General features: G+C 37.3%; 1 protein-coding gene across 1 annotated transcript in view; it reads right to left on the reverse strand.

Annotated features, from left to right (window-relative positions):
* The window catches only part of Thsd7a (thrombospondin, type I, domain containing 7A), a 437,646-nt gene that overhangs the window by 167,330 nt on the left and 248,851 nt on the right, over window positions 1-21,465 (reverse strand). The window lies entirely within an intron of this gene.

The raw sequence follows: 21,465 nt of genomic DNA on the forward strand, positions 1-21,465 counted from the left end.
TGCTGGGGCTTCAAGAACAAACTTCTACAAATGGAATGACTTACAAAACAATGTGACATGTGACTGTACTTAAAATGATGCTCTGTTGGTTGGCAGAGTGTCAGTTGTGGAGAACAGAGATACAGACAGGTATATTTGTTAAAAGTCTTTCCAACATGGGATAAGTGGCTTAGCCCCAACGCTGATAGTAGCATAGAACAAAGATAGCATATAGAGGCGGGAGGATTTGCTTAGCAATTGTGATAGAGAGAGGTGAGACAAGAACATCACCAGAGATTTTTGTTCAAATATCTCACACATAGATGACTGTCACTGGCTAATTTCTGCCTGCACTTGACTACCTGCACTGAAGTGAGTCTATATGCCATACCTCCTTTCAGTATGTCAGTGGGCTTTGCTCTATACCACAGTTAATATAGCAGTCCTACTGGATTCCTGTTTGGCTTTTGCTATGCCTTTATTTAATCCATCCCTCCACCCCTTCAGTAGCTTGCAACTGAACTGGCATTTAGATTCAAATACATTTCACATTTCAGCAACAGAAAACCCCATTCTCCCATGTTCCTCCCTTGCTAGCCTGCAGCATGAGGAATGCTAATCTTTACTTCTTCCACAACTGGATTTGTCAAATCTGTGCACAGGCTCCTTCAAAATAAAATTGCAGTAAAACACTACAGTCATCTCAATTCTAATATGCATTTCTTGAAAATAAACACCAAATGTTGCAGAGACAATGCCATCTCATGGTAGTATAGCTTTTGGAAATGCGAGAAAATCAGGAGACACGGTCATGATTCTGATGATCCATGGCTCAAGTTTGCAACGGTAGTTTTTCAATTGTTAGTACTCAAGGCAACTGTTGGGAAAGTTGCAGTAAAGGAAGAAGTACACTCCTAGGAATCAGAGTCCAAAAACACAGGTTCCCTCTTGCTGGATGAAAACCCGGGGATGATCTACGGACGCAGACTTTGAAAATGCTCTTCAGATGATCCCCATGCAGCAATACTCAGATTGTTCTTCCAAAACAGCCTGAGAATTGCAGCTAAATTGAGCCACAGGTTGCCATAAAGCTCCATGCATCTACATCTTAACCTATCAGAAAATAACCAGACACACTCCAGAGCAGCCATATGCATGCCAGTGAAAAACCGCTTACCATTCATTGTCTTTGACTACAAGACTCCAAAGATAGTTCCCTAAGGGGTATATTACTTCTTTTTATTGGTGAAAGGTTTATAGATTTTTTTTTGGATTCCTAATCCCCGTTTTTATTTACTACAGTATATAAACTGAGTTCCTTGGATGTATAGTGTATTCAGCCTAATACAACTGCTTGGAGGAATGATGTTGGAAATTCTAAACCATTTATCCCAGCCGAGCTCACAGCTTGCCAGAAATCTTCCTAAGGACAATCCCTGCTACCCTTCTTTGTTTGCTGGTACAACCTCATTTCAGGCAAAAAATAAAAATAAATATAGCCTACTGAGGAACAGGAGGAAGGAAAGAAAGGTCCCTAAACCCTCGTTCATGATTATCCCTAAGAACTAGCTCTAGCTGTGTTGGCTTTTATGTGTCTCCAGTCCTAAGTCTCCGTGTACAGGCCATAAGTCACAATACTCCAGAAAGAAATTGCATTGTTCTAAAAATCCCTGGATGGCACTTCCTGTGACACCGTCATTCTTAGTTTTGCTGTACATTGAATCAGCTGGAGATGTTTTAAAACTACTGATGCCCAAATTCCTCTCTTAGACATACTGTTTAGGGTAATGGTTTAGAATGAGGCCTGAATAGCAGGACTTTTAAGAGCTTTTCACGTGATTGAAATGAAAATGGAAATTACAGAGCATTGCTCTGTTCCTACCCTTTTGTCACAACTACTGCACAGAGTCTGAACCTGGCTCATTTGGGGCCTGTTTTATTATTTTCTTTTCCTTTCTCAAATTATTACTATTGCTGATTTTTAAAGTGTCCTTGTTTTGGTCCATGTCTGTTGAGCAATCTATGATAACTTATCAATAGTCTCTACAATTTATTGTGAAATTTTTTATCTTTTTAAATAGCTCTGTGCTTTTCATGTTAATATTTCAGTTGACATCAATCCTAACTGTTATCTCACCTGTTCTTTCACCATTGTTTTTCATTTTCATTTTTTTGTTGTTGTTGTAATGGTAGAACACACACACACACACACACACACATTATCTTTACTATTGGGGATTTAACCTGGGATCTTGCATACTCCAGAAAGACACTGTACACCAAGGAGCAATTTTTGGCCTTTGGCTTAACTTTTAAATTTTGAGACAGGGCCTCCCTAAATTGCCCTGGCTTGTGCTAGTCTTATTCTATAAACCTGGAAGGTTTTCAACATGCAATTCTTCAGCTGCAGCAGAACTGCTTTACTGTAATATTTAAGCATCATATTTATTTCAACACCTTTTCTCTAAAACTTCATTTGCAATTTGACAACTTTCAATTAGTCTCTATTACTATTTTTGTTATTATCATCATCATTATATATTTTAAGTTCAGTGTTTCCATGGATTTAAAATTGCTTCTCCTCTGACAAGAAAAATGAGAGTATCCGTGTCATGAGAGGGGTGAGCACCCTCAGCTTTTAGACCTCTCACTTATTCCCAAAGCAATTCTGGGAGTTTTCAAATATCGCACAGAGAAACGGAATGGCTGTGCTTTCTAGTGTCTCATGTCACTCAAAGTGAAAATGGCAGCCTCATATTTAGATATCCGTTACACTTGCATGTCAGCATAGTAATTCATCGGGGATATAGGACAGAGTAGACTGGTGATTTAGGCCTCTGGTCTTGCCTTACTAAGGAATCAGGTAGTATACAATGTGAGAAGAATACGTGAGAATAATTGAGAGGTACATCCTTAACCAGAGGTCTGTTATCAAAAGCATTTAGCAAATTTATATTTTGTGATCATCTCTGAGCCCATTCTTGGAATCCTCACAGGACCCTCTTCAGGATGGGTTTTCTCAGCTTGTTTCTCTGGTCAGGGAATTATTCTACAATGGGCTCAGCTGCACTGCAGATGGGAAGACACATTAATTTATCAGGACTTAGGTCTGACCACCTGGCTCCAAACAAATTTGAGGAGCTACTAATATAAAATGGAAAGTGAGTTTCTCCACAAGACTATATGATTTAGTTCTGCCAGATGAAGCTCTCTGCAACAGCAGAGATGGGGGAGGTTAGAGACCCTCAAGAAATGAGTAATATTCTGAGCTGAATAGAGAACTTGAGCCCTACAATCTTACTTCTTTAGGCTCAGCTCTCACAGTGAACACGGCTTTCCTCCAACAGAGATACTTCTAAACTGTGTCTAGCATTCCTGCTGAAGGATAATGTACTCTCAATCACTGGCTTTACCTGATATTTCAGGTCATATTAAAGGAGGACTTGGTGTATGCCAGACATGATTCCCACTGCAGGACAGATTCTTTCACTTAAAATTTCACTGATTTTTTTTTCATAGAAAAATGTAATAAACCATCCAAGATCACATGATTGACACATTCTATTTTCACTCTGTACTCTTAAGTGCTTCACAACAAATGCTTTTAGCTGCCATTTCTTTCAAGAAGTCAGCTTGCCATAGTCTATAATAAAAAAGTATTTTCACTGGATAGAGAATTCTGACACTCTCTCTCTCTCTCTCTGATGGTCCATTGTTTCAAGGTTCACAATTGCTCTGTTAAAACTTCAACCTTCACTTGTTATCTCCATTCCCATGTATGAATTGCACTTGAATGTTTCCTTTTTCTGTTACTAGACTGCTCTACAATAAACTTCATTATTGTGTGCTTTAGTGTGCTTCCTTCTTGAGACATGCTGAGATTCATAAATCTGTAAGCTGATTTTTTTCTCAAAAATTTAATAAATTTTGAATGCTATTTATTCCAACATGTTTTCTGCCAGACCAGTCTCCCTGTAAGATATCACTACCACACTTTCCACATTGTTATATCACACAAGTCACAGACTGTCTTTTTCTTCGGCCCCTTCACTATCGAGTCTTTCTTTCCTATAGATCTGATTGTTTCTATTTTTCTATCTTCAAGATCAATAATTCTTTTGTTTATTCAAATATGGTAATTTCTAGTTTCTTTCACATCACCTAGATTTATATTTGTTTTTCCAAATCCAGTCCTTAAGCCTACTCTGTGTTTGTTTGTTAGAGAGTTGGATGGAGCATCACGCATGTTCACGTTCCTAAGTAGATCCTCACCTCCATGTAGCCATTCTTCCAGATGACTTTTCCGAGACAGGCTTTCAGCGGGTGTTTCTGAAAGTCCTTGTTTACTTGTTCTAGTGTCTGCATCATTTCAGTGTTTTATTGATGTTTTTTGTTTTGGATAGGAAGTGTCTTGCCTTTATAAGGCTTTATATTAAGTTTCTTTGGCACACTCAATTACTGGAAGAAACTAATGATTCTTTCAAGGACAAGCTCATTCAGATTAGGCCTAGTATCCTTCAAATTTGAACTTAACTGAGACAGTATGGTCCTTCCCTTTAACCTGAGGGACTCAGCAAGTATCCTCGTAGTGCTTAGTTTTGCAGACAAAGGTCGCCACCATTGTGCCTCAAGGATTTCTTCCTGAATATACACAGCCAGCCACACTTTGACTGAGGACTCATTGAGAGGCATATATAGACAACTGGACCCTGCTTATTCATGTACAAAGCAGGTTCTCCTAGTCTGTGTCCTGTCCTGATATTCCCCCAGCCACTTCAGCAGTGCAGAATTTAGATTTTTTTCATTTTTTACTTCTTTGCCCAACTGATCCTGACCCAACACGTATCCTCTCATCTCTTCTCTGTGGTAGAACCTCCAGGAAGGCACAGATGAAATTGTAAAGCTCTGTTCATAATGTGAACGTTACTTGATGCTTACAAATAGCTATTTTTCCACATTTTGTCACATTTCAGAGTATTTATTGGGATGGTTCCAGTTACATTATTTTGGCAGGAAAGAGAAGCCAAAAATATTTGTTGTGCTGATCCTTCTGAATATTTACTGCTAGATTTCATGTTATGTTAATAACTATACATGTTTTTTGTCTCCTGTCTCTATCATTGAAAGACATTCTGTTAGAATTAATATTAGCTGGTAATCATATTTATTGATACTCTGGCTTTATTTCTGTGTGTTCTTTTTGCTTTAGTAGCCCTATTTTAATCCCCTGTACAATGCACGTGATTATATCCTATTTTCTTATTTATTTGTTTAGAATCTAGTTCCTTCAATTAAAATCATGTGATAGCCAGGCAGTGGTGGCACACACCTTTAATCCCAACACTTGGGAGGCAGAAGCAGGCGGATTTCTGAGTTCAAGGCCAGCTTGGTCTACAGAGTGAGTTCCAGGACAACCAGGGCTACACAGAGAAACCCTGTCTCAAAAAACCTAAATTAATTAATTAATTAATATAAATCATGTGATGACAGAGAGAATTTTTTTTTGCGTTGTTAACATCTCTGTTTTTCGCATGCAGAATAATGCTTATAATGCACAGAGCACTCAATAGCACATGAAGACAAGAGAAGTTGAACACATGAATTAATTGTAATGTTTTTGGGACCATCAAAGGCATAACTTTAAGAGATTCTTGGCTTTGCGACTAAATTAGAATTTTTAAAGGCACATATTCTAAAATTAGTATCTAGAGAGGAAGTATCTCTTCAACATTTTACATTGGCTAGCTTTTAGTGATCCTCAGTCTACAGCACTACTGTTGGAAAGTAGGTTCAGCCTTCCTTGACTGACAATCATGGATATAACTTATTAACTCCTCTTATACCTCAACCTTCCATAGCAGTAATGGTACTTACTTCCTAGGCTTGCGGTCTAAGGAGCAAATAACTGTAAACCATGTAGAAGACCGTTTCACATAAGGTAAGCACTGAGCTTCTCTCTCGTCTCCTTCCTTCCTGTCTCTATTACATCAAAGAAAATCAAAGGTCCTCAAATCTATGATGTTTGTTACCAGCACTAGCAAAATTTTAAAACATACCAGGGGAAATCAGAATTAACAATAATGTCATTTCTTAGAAGAGATAAGTTAGTGTTCTTACCTGGTCTTCAAGATAAAATGATAAACAAACATGTTTATGTAACTAAATTTGTTAGCTTTAAGTCTGACTCCTGAACCAATGTTTTTAGATCACAAATGCTAGCTCTAAACGTATAATAATGAATGTAAAAAGAATTATTATAATAATTATGAAGTTCACTGTGCCCATGAGATCATAAGAACTAGTTGTGGAGAAAAAGCATCAGTTTCTGGTTTGGGGAAAACCAGAGAGAAAAATTGCCTGTTGGCCTTTATGAAGAGGGCACTGCAAGTATATTGAATTAGTGCCTTGTGCACATCTGACTAGGTAAACTTGTTTATGTGTCCCTGGACTGACGCATGTGTAGAACAGAGATGGTGATTTATGCAAGCTCATGTCTTTGTAAAGTCTTAAAACTTTCCTTTGTGAATGCTAGTCCTCTAATCCCATTTGTGGACTGTCTTGTATAGTGGAGACCTGTGCATCTATGCCATATCATGTTGAGCCCACTTCCTTGCTCTCCTTGACTTATACTTTTATGTTCATACAGGAGAGATGCTGTTGAAAGTATTTCAAAGGGGTCTTTCTAGTAAAATTAACTGTAGTATATATTGCATTAATGCATAAAATCATCACATATATATTATATTTTTCAATAAAAATATTTGCTGTAAAAGGAACAAAAATAGCATTAAAGACTGAATCTGTATTTTCTATGTATTTGTGTGTGTGTGTTCCTGAATAAGTTTTTAGTCTGTAATTTCGTTTCATTCCTGTGCAGGCCAGAAGAGGAATCAGATCACACAGACCTGTAGTTACAGGTTGTTGCGAGTCACCTGATACAGGTACTAAAAACTGAGCACAAATCCCTTGGAAGATCAATAAGCTGTCTTAATCACCGTGCCATTTCTCCAGGCCCGAAAACTATTTCTTCTAACAGAGATGAAGAAAAAAAAAAAAATCAAGCAAAATTTAAGGTTCTAGTTTTTTGTTCAAGCCTTGTATTTTTGTTTTGCTGTTTATTTTTTTAAGACTGTGATTTCATTCCATATTTTCATTTTATTTCTTTCCATTTCCCCCTCCAAACTCTCTTATATCATGTTCACAGCCTCTTTTGTACTGTTTGTGTATGCTTAAATGTATTTGCATGTATGTATGTATACACACACACACACACACACACACATATATAATATATATAACAAATATTCAAATATATTCAAATATATATATATATATATATATATATATATTTGAAGAATAGTGGGCACAAACATTGTAAGAGTCAGAGAATCAGGAATTTGACTATGAGATTGTGTCTCTTCATAACATCTGAAGCTACACCAATAAAGTCTCATTAACATGACATCCAATCTTGAATCTTGAATTCAATGATAGCCAGTCTTGAATCTTGTTATGTCTATTTGAGCCAGGATGTCAGAATTTATGGCACTGCTATTTTTAATTTTAAGAATAATCAGTTACAGTAATTTTATGTGACTAACAGAAAAAGTTACCTTGATGTGTTTTACTACATCACCTGGTGTGAACTGCTTTCCATGTTACGAGAGTTCACACTAACAGGATTAAACCCCTATTTACTAGTTATGAATTGTGGTTCTTGTTTCCTTATGAGCAATATGTGAAAGGGAGAACAATAATAGTCTTCCATAAAATACATAGATTCTTTATAGTAGACACTCTTCGTGAGAAAATGACTCAAGTTGGTGGCTTAAGAGTGAGCTGAATTCATCTTGCAGCATTTACACACAGAGAAAAAGAAATCTTCACTTGATGGTGTGCTTTGCAATGCCGACCGTGCTCCACGTTCCTATATGGAAATAAATACAGTAATGGGGGCTGGGGGGGGGGTGACAAGATTTAAGGATGACTGCCTGAGTAGTTTGAGGCAAAGGAGAAATGCGAAGAGATAGGATCTTTAACTAGTAGTATAATAAAGGCAAATTCAAATGTGTGACATATGATTCTATAAATTTCTTGAATTAGGTAACAAGTTTATAATACTAATTTTGAGAAAGTCATGAAGAGTTAATTTGCTTTATACATTTACAGGGCATCAGATTCACAGGGCAGGAAAATATTTTTGAATAGTTGTTATATTTAGTTATGAAAAAGCTGGCTTTGAGTCTGGGCTCTGTCATTTCTTATTTCATAATGTCAGGGAAAATTGTTTTCTAATTAACCAGCTAGTCATATAATTATGGCAAAACACTGTCTACCACAGCAAATTGGTGACTTTGCTTTATTTTTTATTATAGATTTTTGGAGGCCAGTAAGAAGTCACTATCTTTCTCATTGAATGAAGCCTTTGTTTTCAAAGTACATTTAATATACATCAAGGAGTTAGAATGTAATGGGTCCAAGTCATTGCATGTAATAGATCTAAGAAAAACATTTAAAAGAATTAGTTCCTTTCTAAATATTTCCATTTTTTCACTATAACTTTATGTTAATAATAGTTGAGGTTTACAGCTATAAAGGGTCCCTAGATACAGAGATTTCAGGACCCCAGGTATTCTGTGTGATGGAATGTGTGGGTTAAAGGTCAAGATAATTTTTCAGAGCAACTAAATAATCCAATTACAAACATTTCTTTTATGACCTTTTGGCAATACTGTGTTTCTTTAACTTCTCAAACAGTGACTCACAAAGGGAGGAAAACTGCAATTATTCTGTCTCCAACAACTACAAAAGTAAAATTAGCCATATTTCCTTTTTGCTTTATAATAATAAAGTGAAAGCTTTTGGAAAGTCTATACTTTCCCAAGAAAGGAGTAATTTTATATATAATGTAAGCATATGTCAACATGGCTCTCTGCACAATGCATCTGCCACTGGGTTCCTCAAGGCCAACGTACAATTACTGTTTTATTTTATGCAAAGATTTGGAGCAAAACTCTTATTTTAAAAATTTCTCTCCTATTCTCAACTAAATCCGATAAGCAAACATATAAATGAAAAATAATATTTATTTGTATGTACTAAAAATCACATCCTGATGGTAGACCTCAAATGTGTTATAACATTAAGTCTTGTCAGAGGAAAGAGAAACAAAGGAAGGAGTGGCCAGTGGGTCAAATAGAGTGTTTCAAGATGATATTCTGTAAACCAGATGTCCAGTAAGTCCACATGCTCTAACTGAAGAAAGCTCTCCACCTTTCTTAAACCCATTTCCAATGACAGAAGAGTGAAAGCGCCCAGGCATTGATGGAGAAGTATGGGTTACAATAAAGAAGCTTAATGGAGAGAGAGAGAGAGAGCACTATGCACTCTCATAGAAGCTTAACATCTTAAGAGTTTGGAATGAATATTCATGAAGTAATTGTAAAAGAATGTAATTAAATATAGTGAAATAATATTTTTTGCAGGACCATAAGAAGGTTATGGAGTTTGAATAAAAGAAGATGATTGAAGACCATATAGTTACTTAAAGTGGGACCCAATAGTTAAACAACCAGGAAAGTGGCTGAAGGCATTTTAAATGATGAAAGAATAATAGATGTAATCTGTCTGTGTTGCAGGGACCTTACCTTCCAGAGACACTATGTTCTTTCTTGTGGGTATAAACAGAATAGATTCTTACACTGAGGCTATGCAGCTTTGTTGAGTACAAAGATATAAAATGATAAAAAAGCACATCAAATGCATATCATTATAAAATACGTTAATACTTAAAAGTCATGCATTGTCTTCAATTTTTTATTTTTAATTAATAAAACTGACAATATCATACTTGTATCCAGTAAACTGTGTCAACACATACATTTTAAAAATGACTCTGTGTAATAGAATACTGGGCTCCAGACTAATAATATTATAATATGGATCCTTGCATTTTGAATGGAGCTTTCTGTGTGTGTGCAATAAATGGTGAAACCTTTCCAAGATGAATCTGTTGTCATGGCTTCCTCTCCCCATTGCTATTCTCCCCAGTTTATTTCCCTTTTTATTGCCCATTGCTTTTAGAAGGAATAAATATTAATGAGTTCCACAATGTAGTTTGTACTCCTCGGTTAACACTGGAGAGAGTACCAACTCCCTATTGAGTAATCATTAGCAAGGCAGTGAACAGCTAGTGCCAGCCACAAGCCATTTCTTTTACATCCTTACTTAGCAGGAGTGTGCCTCTGAAAGAAATGCTATTCATTTTCCAGTTCACATCCCTGAGAGCTAGTTTCAGGAATCCTTCTGGTGCTATCAGTCATCTACAGCAGACTCCACAAAATAATGCTTAAGGGTTACAAAAGGAATACAAAGCAGAGACAGTTGATCAAGTCATGGGAGGAGAAATTTGATCCTCCATCTTTCTGCTCTTAATGAAAGGTCCTGTGCTAACAGCTGTGGATTCTTACCATCTCAGGAAATAGGGCTCATGTACAACGAAATAATATTGTCATCCCCAAACTTCCTCCAAGATATATCGGATTTTTTACAGAGGAACAGCCAAGTAACGTAAAACAGGACTCTGTGAGTATAGATTAGACAACTTCACCTCTGAAAACAATCAGTGGGCTCTTTCCATCCCTGCTTTCTCCCTGTTATTATTGTAAGAAGTATAGGATGAAGGCTTTTCTGGACATATACCCTTAACCTCTTGTTTCTCAGCTTAGAACAGTGATTCTGTTTGTCCATGTACAAAGGCTGATAGCACTGTTAGAATTAAAGCAAGATTAATTGAGGCACATATAGGAAGTTAATGTTAAGGACCTTCATGTGCTGGGCCTCACCAACTCTGTTAGTAAATCCTGAGAGGCTTCAGTCATTGTTTTCTTTTTTTTTTTTTTTTTTTTTTTTTTTCATTTTTTTTTATTAGGTATTTAGCTCATTTACATTTCCAATGCTATACCAAAAGTCCCCCTTACCCACCCACCCCCACTCCCCTACCCACCCACTCCCCCCCTTTGGCCCTGGCGTTCCCCTGTACCGGGGCACACAAAGTCTGCGTGTCCAATGGGCCTCTCTTTCCAGTGATGGCCGACTAGGCAACCAGAAAACCATAAACATTCTATCAGCTTTGGAACTCGGTCCTCAGTTCTCCTCTGGAGTCTCAATTCTTCCCAATGCTTAGCAACTAGTTTTCAAGAGTTGAATCATTATTATGGTTTCCATAATCCAACACACAAAAATGGCCACTGGACAATATCAGGGAATTGCATTTTCTTAAAATATTCAGGTGGTTCTTGAATGATACATCGAGGTCATAAGCTTTGGAGAGAAATCAGTTATCTGATAAATAAGTCTTTATATGGTCATTAAAATTGATTATTGACTTGACAAGACATAGAATCAGCTCAGAGAGGAGTCTCTGGGTTAGTTTTTTACTTTTATTTTTATTTTTTATTTTTGAGTGTTTTTGTGGATAGTTTACACACTCTGTGGGGATGGTTTAGATTGAGATATGAAGATCTACCTTAACTCTAGGTGGTACCAAAGGCATGGGTCAGGGTTCTGTACTGGATGAAAACTAGAAGGCAAATTGCATACCAGCATTCATTTCTATTTCCTGACTGGATGCAATGTGTTTAGCAGCCTCACACTTCAACCACCATGCCATTCTGACCATGGTGGGCCTCACTTCAAACTTTAAGATAGAATAAATAGTTTCTCCCTTGCGTTGATTCCAGATAGGTATTTTATCACAGTAAAGAAACTCATTTCCAAATTCTTAACCCAGAAGGGCTCCTGGCTAAAGGAGACACAGGGACCAAGTGTGGAGCAGAGACTGAAGTAAAGGCCATCCAGAGACTGCCCCACCCGGGGATCTATCCCATATACAGTCACCAGACCCAGACATTATTGTGGATGCCAAGAAGTGCTTGCTGACAGGAGCCTGCTATAGTTGTTGACTGAGAGGCTCTGCCAGAGCTTGACAGGTACAGAGTTAGATGCTTACAGCCAACCTTTGGACTTAGCACTCCCAATGTAGGAGTTAGAGAAAGGACTGAAGGAGCTTAAGGGGTTTGCAACCCCATAGGAAGAACAACAATATCAACCATCCAGACCCCCCAGAGCTCCCAGGGACTAAACTACCAACAAAAAGTACACATAGAGGGACCCACATCTCTAGCCCCATATGTAGCCGAGGGTGGCATTGTCTGGCATCAATAGGTGATGCCCTTGAAGACTCAATTCCCTAGCATAGGGGAATGCCAGGGCAGTGAGGTGGGAATGGGTAGGCTGGAGGGGGAGCATCCTCATAGAAGCAGGGGGAGGGTAGATGGGAGAGGTGGTTTGCGGAGGGGAAACCAGGAAAAGGAATAATATTTGAAATGTAAGTACATAAAATATTTAATTAAAATGTTTTTAAAAAAGAAATTAACTAATATGGACCATCTTTCTGATGGTTAAGCTGCAGTATAGCATACCCAGAGGTTACTTGGGTAGACCTAAATGGGCATGCCAATAGAAACTTCCTGTGTCAGGCTCATGAAGGGTAATTTCTGACCTTCAAGTAGAGAAATCTGCAAATGCAATAGTATCAGGACTTAAAGATCAAAGGCAAGGATCAAAGCTGTTTTTGAAAAAATTCTTCAACATATCAAACTTTGCTGTGACTGAATAGTTGCTCAACTACAGTCCATTGCGCAGATAAAAGAACACCAAGAAAAAAATACCTAAACTGATGACGCACATAGGTACAGAAAGGTAATGCTTGAGAGAACAGACATGGGATGAGTTCAGTGTCAAGTACCCAGTCCCATCTGCTTCTTCCTTGAATAAGCACTCACTTTTTCAATCGAGCAAACAAATAGCAAAGAGCATTAATAAATATGACCATCATCATAAATGTTTTAACTATTATTTTTATTGTGAGTAGTAGGGATTTATATTTAGATATTTATAAAGATTGCAATAATTTCACACTGTTGAACATAATGTGTTTTTCTAGCTTCTTAACATATCATAAAATTATGAACTATTATGCATTATCCTTTTATCATAATGTTTTCCATAAATTCTGTTATAGTATCACATGCAACATTTTTCAAGAAATGTGCATAAATAATTATTGCTTTGCCCTCTCTATGATTTTTTGACCAATGGCATTTATATTGTCCATCAGTAAATTGAAGAAAGAAACCGGAATGAGAGAATGGAATAGGTAAGAGATGGTTATAATATTTTGTTGTTTCATTCCTTTTATTCAAAAGAGTTAATCATTTGAAAGCACCATTGGACTTACATTTGCAAATATATTATTGTACTCTAGAGATACTGCACAAAATTTTGGGAAATTATGATCAGTAAAGAACATTTTTGATCAAATATCATTTAATTTATATAGTCATTTATTCTTCTAATTATGCTATTTCCTTAGTAGGATAAATTTTTCAGTTGTACTTTCTAAACAAATATAGTATCAATAATCACATTATTAAATACAATGCATTATGTTAGTTCATCTAATTTGCAGCAGTTGTAGTTATGGCATCAATAATCCAGGATCCCAACCAACAAGTACTTCTCAAATTATTCCAAACAATAGGACACAAAATGATCACTTTCAAACACCCACTTTCATGCCAAAGCCTCATAAAACGCATATCAGCAACAAATAAAAATCACAAATACTTACTAGCTGAATGCCAGCATGTCACACACACACACACACACCACATCTCATCACATCACAGTCAAATTGGCTTTACCCAGAAGTTATTGAGATGGTTTGATATACATAATCTGATAATGTTATGAATACTAAAAATGAATGTAAAGGCAAAAATCACATAAACATTTCAATAGATGCAGAAAAGGACTTTGGCAAAAATCCAACACACTTCTTGACAAAAGTCCTAGAGAGAATGGGGTTACAGGAAATATAACCCACTATAATAAAGACTACATATGACAAACATACAAAACCCATCATTTGAAATGAAGAAAAATGTGAAAGAATACCAGGAAGGGGACTGGAATGTCCACTAAGCCACTCTTTTCAATACTGTACTAGAAGCCTTAGAAAAGTATAAAAACAGCTGAAGGAGATTAAAGAGATACAGTCAAGAAAAGAATAAGTCATATTATCCCTATTTGCAAACATAGCAAACATGCTATACAAAACTGATTCACAGAAATTTTCTAGAAATGATCACCACTTTTAGCAGTGTTAGTATAGGAAATCAACTTATGTACCAATAATAAACATGCTAAGAAAGAGATCACAGAAATACTTCTATGTATAATAGCTAAAAAAAAAAAATCTAGGAACAAGTGTAATCATGGAGGTGAAAGACCTCTACAATGAAAACTGTAAATCTCTGAAGAAAGATGAGGGAGACACTAGAAGATGAACTGGCCACCCATATTCATGGATTAGCAGAATGACTGTTGTGGAAAAGATCATCCTATCAAAGGCAACTGACAGATTTAAAATAATGTGTACACCCATGATATTCTTCACAGACAGAAATGTATGGTCTTGGTTGGTGCACTGTACTGTAGAAGAGTCCTGTGTTGTCTTTAGACATGGTGTGTTCTGTGTTCTTTAATGATTTTAACCTTTGTTTTTTACCCTAGGTGGTACCATTTGTTATATTATTTCCCCAACTTTATTTCCCCACTGAGGACCCCCAAAGTGACTATCAACTTGAAGGTAAAACCAGCCTGCCTGCAGGCCTACCACCATGTCTCTTTGGACAGGCTCTTTTTCACAACTTGAGGCTAAGGCTGACCTACAATGCTGTCAGCTCTCTGAAAGGGAAGCTGGGATTCCTGAAGCACTCAGAGCTTTAACCACATTAGATGACACAGCAATGTGCTGTGTCATGCTGCTTATCCATCTCATGGCTCCTAAGTCACCATAATGCATAACCCTCAACCGACACCATTTCCCACCCCAGGACAACCACAGAAAGCATCAGCATAACTTTGCTCATTTGTTCTGGGAATTCCTTAATCTAGGCTTTGCTTCTTCCCTTAAAAGCTTTTGAAATAATGTTGTATCTTGGGCGCCTAAGTAGTTTTGAAAAGATGATTTCCACATAATGTAGTCTGTCATTCTGCTGAAAGTGGAATGGGGGAGCTACTTATGAGAATGTATATTCAGCAAGATTTTGCTGAAGGGACCCTGATATAGACGTCTCGTAAGAGGCTATGCCAGTGCCTGGCAAATACAGAAGTGGATGCTCACAGTCATCTATAAGATGGAACACAGAGCCCCCAATGGAGAAGCTAGAGAAAGCACCCAAGGAGTTGAAGTGGTCTGCAACCCTATAGGTGGAACAACAATAGGAACTAACCAGTACCCCCCAGAGCTCATGTCTCTAGCTGCATATGTAGCAGAAGATGGCCTAGTTGGCCATCATTGGGAAGAGAGGCCCCTTGGTCTTGCAAACTTTATATGCCCCAGTACAGGGGAACGCCAGGGCCAAGAAATGGGAGTGGGTGGGTAGGGGAGCAGGGCGGGGGGGATGGTATAGGGAACTTTCAGGATAGCATTTGAAATGTAAATAAAGAAAATATCTAATAAAAAAATATGCCGGGTGTGGTGGCTCATGCCTTTAATCCCAGCACTCGGGAGGCAGAGGCAGGCAGATTTCTGAGTTCGAGGCCAGCCTGGTCTACAGAGTGAGTTCCAGGACTGCTAGGACTATACAGAGAAACCCTGTCTTGAAAAAACAAAAATAAAAATAAAAATATATTTACAAAATAATGTATATTCAGAAAAATAAAGTTAAACGACACAGAGAAGAATACAAGAAAAATGTAGAAACTAAAAAACCCTAGCTTTCTTGAGTTCTGTCTCAGTCTCCTTTGAAAGTCACGTTAAGGTTGAAAGTAAAATATACAGTCAAGCTAACTACTATGACTCAAAGACAGATTAAATTTGTTCTTAAATGTTCAACTACTTTTACAACAAAAGCAGAATTTTAAGTGGCCAACCTTGTCAAAGTACATTAACACTGCCTCATCATTCGATTGAACACTTCTATTCGAATTCAGAGGTGGCATTAGTTTTCCTAGAAAGGAGATGGGCAGAGAACGCGTGACTGTGGTCTCTGCCTGTGATGGAGGGATTCAAACATTTGAGCAGTCATTTTTCATACAAATTGTATCATTTTACAGTGGTGGCTATAAGTGCGCCGAGCACGTGACCTAAGCCAAAGGCATGGTGTCACTGTTCTCATGTTTAGCTGACTTCGGAACTTCTCCAATACAGGTTTTCTTTGATCGCATTTTTTTTTTGTTTGTTTGTTTGTTTGTTTGGATACTTCCTGAAATCTCACATGTGGGCTCTTCCTTCCATTAAAAAGTCCTAAAAGTCACCTTCAGGTAAAATACTAACTACCTTAATTTAATTCCCACCAGGTGAGTACTTATTTGCATTTATCCCTTTGGCAGAAACCTCTTAGCATCTCAGTTATCCTTCTCAGTTCTCATGGGGAAACTGCAGAGGGTGGCAATCCTCTTCCTGCTCCTTCCAGAGGACTCCCTGGGAAGACAGAGCTGACTTTTCAGAGACTTCTTATTTTTACAATATCCTATAACTACTGTGGACACAGTGCAAGTTTGTTTCCAAAATGTAGTCAGCATGCCTTCTGTTTCTGTTTCAGTACATCACATTAGGCTTACTCAAACTCAAAGTGGAATGTTTAGATATATGAAAATATGTGGAACATGCTTAATTTTTCCCAATAAAAGTGTTTATTGCTGGCCTTTATATATCTGTTTGCATGGGTTATTATGTATATATAATGTATACTAATACATGTTGAAAGTCTTAGAAATCAGTGATTATTCTTTCCTGTAATCTATACCTCTAATGATGGTATAATAACTTCCGAGAAACATGAGACCATTTATACACCATGGGGTAGCCTGAAACATTTCTAGGATCCCAAGAGTGACAGTACCCCTTTCTTCCTGAGACAGATATGCATCTCATCAGTGAGGCTGTGGAGTCTCTCCTAGGCTCATGATAACTCTAATGCACATTCTTGATAGAAAATCATGTAAAATAATCCATCAGTCTGTTATTTCAAAAGTGATGGACAGGAAAGGTGTATCATTAACCTTTTAGGCACGGTGATAGCTACTTTCTGTGATAAAAAGGAATTAATACCATAAGCAAAGCCCTTTTTTACTTTTTCAGGATAAAGTATTGGCTGACGTGTGTTTATTATTAAAACTATAGATAAAGAGCTATAAGCACAGTGAGTTTATGATATAATTAAAAGTCATACAAATAGTTTATACTTATTTCATGGTAGAATATGAGTGCATAAACTTTCTGTCTACATGGTCCGATTTAACTGTTTATTTTTTCCTTCCAAGCATCTTTTATCAGCATCAATTGTTTATGCTGTTGTATCTCACCTCAGGCTCACAGTCTCACCTGCCTTTTTAATAACCTGAGCCTCTCTACTTTTATCCAGATTTTATTACTCTACTTCTTGTGGAACACTTGTACAAGTTTTCTATGATGCATATCACTGTCAGTGTGATCTATAGCTTCATGTTGTTTTGGTTTATAATTCAGACTATGCGTAGTCTGCACCCAATGGAAGAATCCCTAGGCTATTGTACTTAAAATCTACTTTTGTTTCTCTTTGAACTCTGGAAGCAATCAATCCATTCCTGCTTACCCAATGATGAGTGCACAGTGAGGAATATTCGTAGCAGCTGTCTAACATAAGCTCAGGCTACTTCTTTACTAGTTCTAACCTGTCAGTCTCCGATTAGAGCTAGCCACCATTTATAGCTCCCTAGAATCGTGATCAGATGGGTGAACAGAAAATGTCAGGGTTTCCACATCTAATTCTCAGTATGGAGCTTGCCAGGCCTTTCCTCTAAAGGTATACAGCAGTCCTCTTGCTGGATATTGTAGGAGAAACATTGTTAAGTTTTCATGAGTTACCCACCACCACCACCAGCATATAGATAAAATGTAGAACCTCTCCATTATCATTTGGATACAGTTTTTCCCTATTGCCCATAGATGCTACCACTAGCTTACACAATATTCTGATAATCATTTGACTGTCACATTTAGAGTTTATTATACTAAACATATGTGTATATTAATCATTTATGTTTTAATTTTTGGGAAATTAAAGCTGGTAGGATTTTTTTTCTGACTAGTGTGGTTTGATTTATTTAACAATGGTACATATAACAATGAATGAAGTGATAAAGATGGCTCTGTTTTCATGATAATATATGTTCATTAGCATTCTATTTCATATTGAGACCTGCCAAAATAATAAAGTTTATGTGAGCTTCATATCAATTTTATTTGTGTGTGTGTATGTCTGTAAAGATTATTTCGAGTCAAATGATTCTATTTTGAACTGATGTTAAAAACACCTTTTTAGTTGTGAAAACAACACTCCTATAAAACACACAGAATCTACAAGAGAAAGTGTGGAACTTGTTCTTGGAAATACATGCAATAAACATTGCTTAGGGCTTGAAATGGTCATGGTATTATAATCAATATTTGTTGAGATTATTGTATTCTAATGGACTTTGGGTGTAGGAGGTGATTTGAGATCAAGTTTTCTCTCTCTCTCTCTCTCTTTCCCTGTTTCCCTCACTGTCTTTATCTCTGTCTCTCTCTTCTACCTCCATCTCTCTCTCCTCTCTCTCTCTCTCTTTGTCTCTCTCTTCTACCTCCATCCCTCTCTCTTCTCTCTCTCTTTATCTGTCTCTCTCTTCTACCGCCATCCCTCTCTCCTCTCCTCTCTCTCTCTCTCTCTCTCTCTCTCTCTCTCTCTCTCTCTCTCTCTCTCTCTCTCTCTCTCTCTCTCAGTGAGATCTGGCATTTTCATATTTATTAAAGGAAACAGAGTATGAACAATATTTGCATCAGACAGTCTAACTGTTCTCCATTCACTCGTATTTGTAAGCCACATGCATTCCCCCTGGGATGCTGGATTACTGGATCAATTTCAAGGGAGGAATCTACGTTTTGAGGAAGAAAACAGTAACTTTTAGGAAGAACCATGTGTTTTTACAGAAAAACAAACTCAAAGAGGTTTACTAATATTCTTAGAATATAAAGGAAAACACCTTCCTAAGTAACTAGTGCACACATTCCAGTCATAAGTATTCATTTTAGGCGAAGCACTTATTTTTGTATCTATTGACCTCCCTTTGTCATTTGCTTTATTCTAACAGATACATTGTAACAATAATACTCTTTGTGTTCCTGTCTGTGTTACTTTCGGTTTAATAACGATACTCTGAGTTTAATAACGATACTCTGAGTTCCTGTTTATTACTTTTGGTTCTCTGCAGTAGGGATGGAGGAAGAGGTTTGAGGGACTCTGAAAAAGAATGATTTAAAACATAACCAGTTGCTGTTTAGAATTTTCAAGATCTTTTGAAAGTAATAACCTACAAGACATAATTGACAGGCAGGATCTAAGATCTGATCTACATCGAGCAATGAAATTATACTACTATGAAAGATTACTGTAACAAATCTACCTAAAAGTTTCAAAAAGGCAGCCATTAAAGAGGCCAAGAAAATATTAATGTACTAACATTTGTGTTTTATGCTAGCACCTTATAATCTAAAGGTACATTAGCAATAAAATATATCCTAAGGCTATATTCACAAATGAGCTGACATGCTGAGGAAAATTATTGGACACTGAACTATTATTTTGAAAAGTTGCAGAAATTCAGTGCTTATCTTTGGTCACTGACATGGCTTCTTTTTGCTGGGGCAGAGGAGTCACTCTTGAGTTTAAAAAGCATATATTTCTCTGTCTGTTATCCTTGACCCTTTTATTCCTGATTATTCTTGTTTAGAACTCTTCCCTAAACATTCTAGTTTGTGTTTTGTTTGTGGAAGGTTGTTTTGTTTTGTTTGTCTTATTTGGTTTTCCATTTCTCAACCTACACACTTTGGAGGAAGGTCTTTCCTATTCCCCGTTGTCAAATGTGCCGTGTTCTGTGTGTCCCTTTGTTTTGACTTTCCTTCATTGTTGTGCCTGAACACACTATTCCCTCTTCCTGAAGAAACTCCTGTGCTCCACAGCCTCGCCCTGTCTTCTCTAAGTAACTTGTTAGTCATTATTCCGCTCAAGTGTCAGTCTCAATAGTTTTTCTAAAACATAGTTATATCATAACTATTGTTTTGTGTACCATTCTGATGAAATTAACCATTTTATGACATCATGAAATCTATGTTCATATATTTATGCTACTTTATATATCTTTGGATCTTTGGTGATATCCAATTGGCTGATATCCAATAAGAAATGTTGAATCAATCCAGAGACTGCCCCACCTGAGGATCCATCCCATAACGCAGCCACCAAATGCAGACACTATTTCATATGCCAGCAATATTTTGCTGAAAGGACCCTGATATAGCTGTCTCTTGTGAGGCTATGGCGGGGCCTGGCAAACACAGAAGTGGATGCTCACAGTCAGTTGTTGGATGGATCACAGGGCCCCCAATGGGGGAGCTAGAGAAAGTAGCCAAGGAGTTGAAGTGGTCTGCAACCCTAAAGGTGGAACAACAATAGGAACTAACCAGTACCCCAAGAGCTTGTGTCTCTAGCTACATATGTATCAGAAAATGGCCTAGTCGGCTATCATTGGGAAGAGAGGCCCCTTGGTCTTGCAAACTTTATATGTCCCAGTACAGGGGAACACCAGGGCCAAGAAGTGGGAGTGGGTGGGTAGGGGAGCAGGGTGGGGGAAGGGTATAGGGGACTTTCTGGATAGCATTTGAAATGTAAATGAAGAGAATACCTAATAAAAAACTGGAAAAAGTTTAAAAAAATTAGTCCTGGGAGTTTTGCTGGTACTCAGACAATGGACATGTGAGAAGAACTCTTTAAAAGTACTCAGTATAAACTTGAGCCCATAATGATGGGGATTCTATTGTTGGCTAGGCCAGTTTGAATACACTTGCCCTTTTGAATATTTGTGCATCTAGTCTCTAAACTGAAAAAAAAAGTAATAAAATGAGGGTGAGCCCTGTAGTTAACTGTGTGTTTAAAGCCAAGTATTTGGAATGTAGTCAGGAATTATGTTGGTTTAAAGTGGTGGTTGGAGGCTCTCCTCCAAGATCAATGACTTCACTAGCCTCAAATATTTGTCAGGATTTCAGAACAAGGCATGAACACTCTTGTGTCTAAAGCTCAGAGATTATTGCAGAAGAAGAAGTGGGAAGATTGTAAAAGTCAAGGGAACAAAATATTGCTGTGAAAATCTGTCTCCTAGTAAGGTCAGAGAAATGACACCCAGGAAATCTCATCTATAAAGCTACCTAAACAGGTCCTGAGCAAGAACAACATCAGTGGACATGCTAATATAGAAGGCTGACTCATATAATGGAGACTCCACCCTAGACAATGAGCTACAGGTAACATTATATAAACTGAGCAGATCTTATTTATGTATTTA

This window comes from Mus musculus, chromosome 6 (genome assembly GCF_000001635.26).
Source record: "Mus musculus strain C57BL/6J chromosome 6, GRCm38.p6 C57BL/6J".
Taxonomy (NCBI): Eukaryota; Metazoa; Chordata; class Mammalia; order Rodentia; family Muridae; genus Mus; species Mus musculus.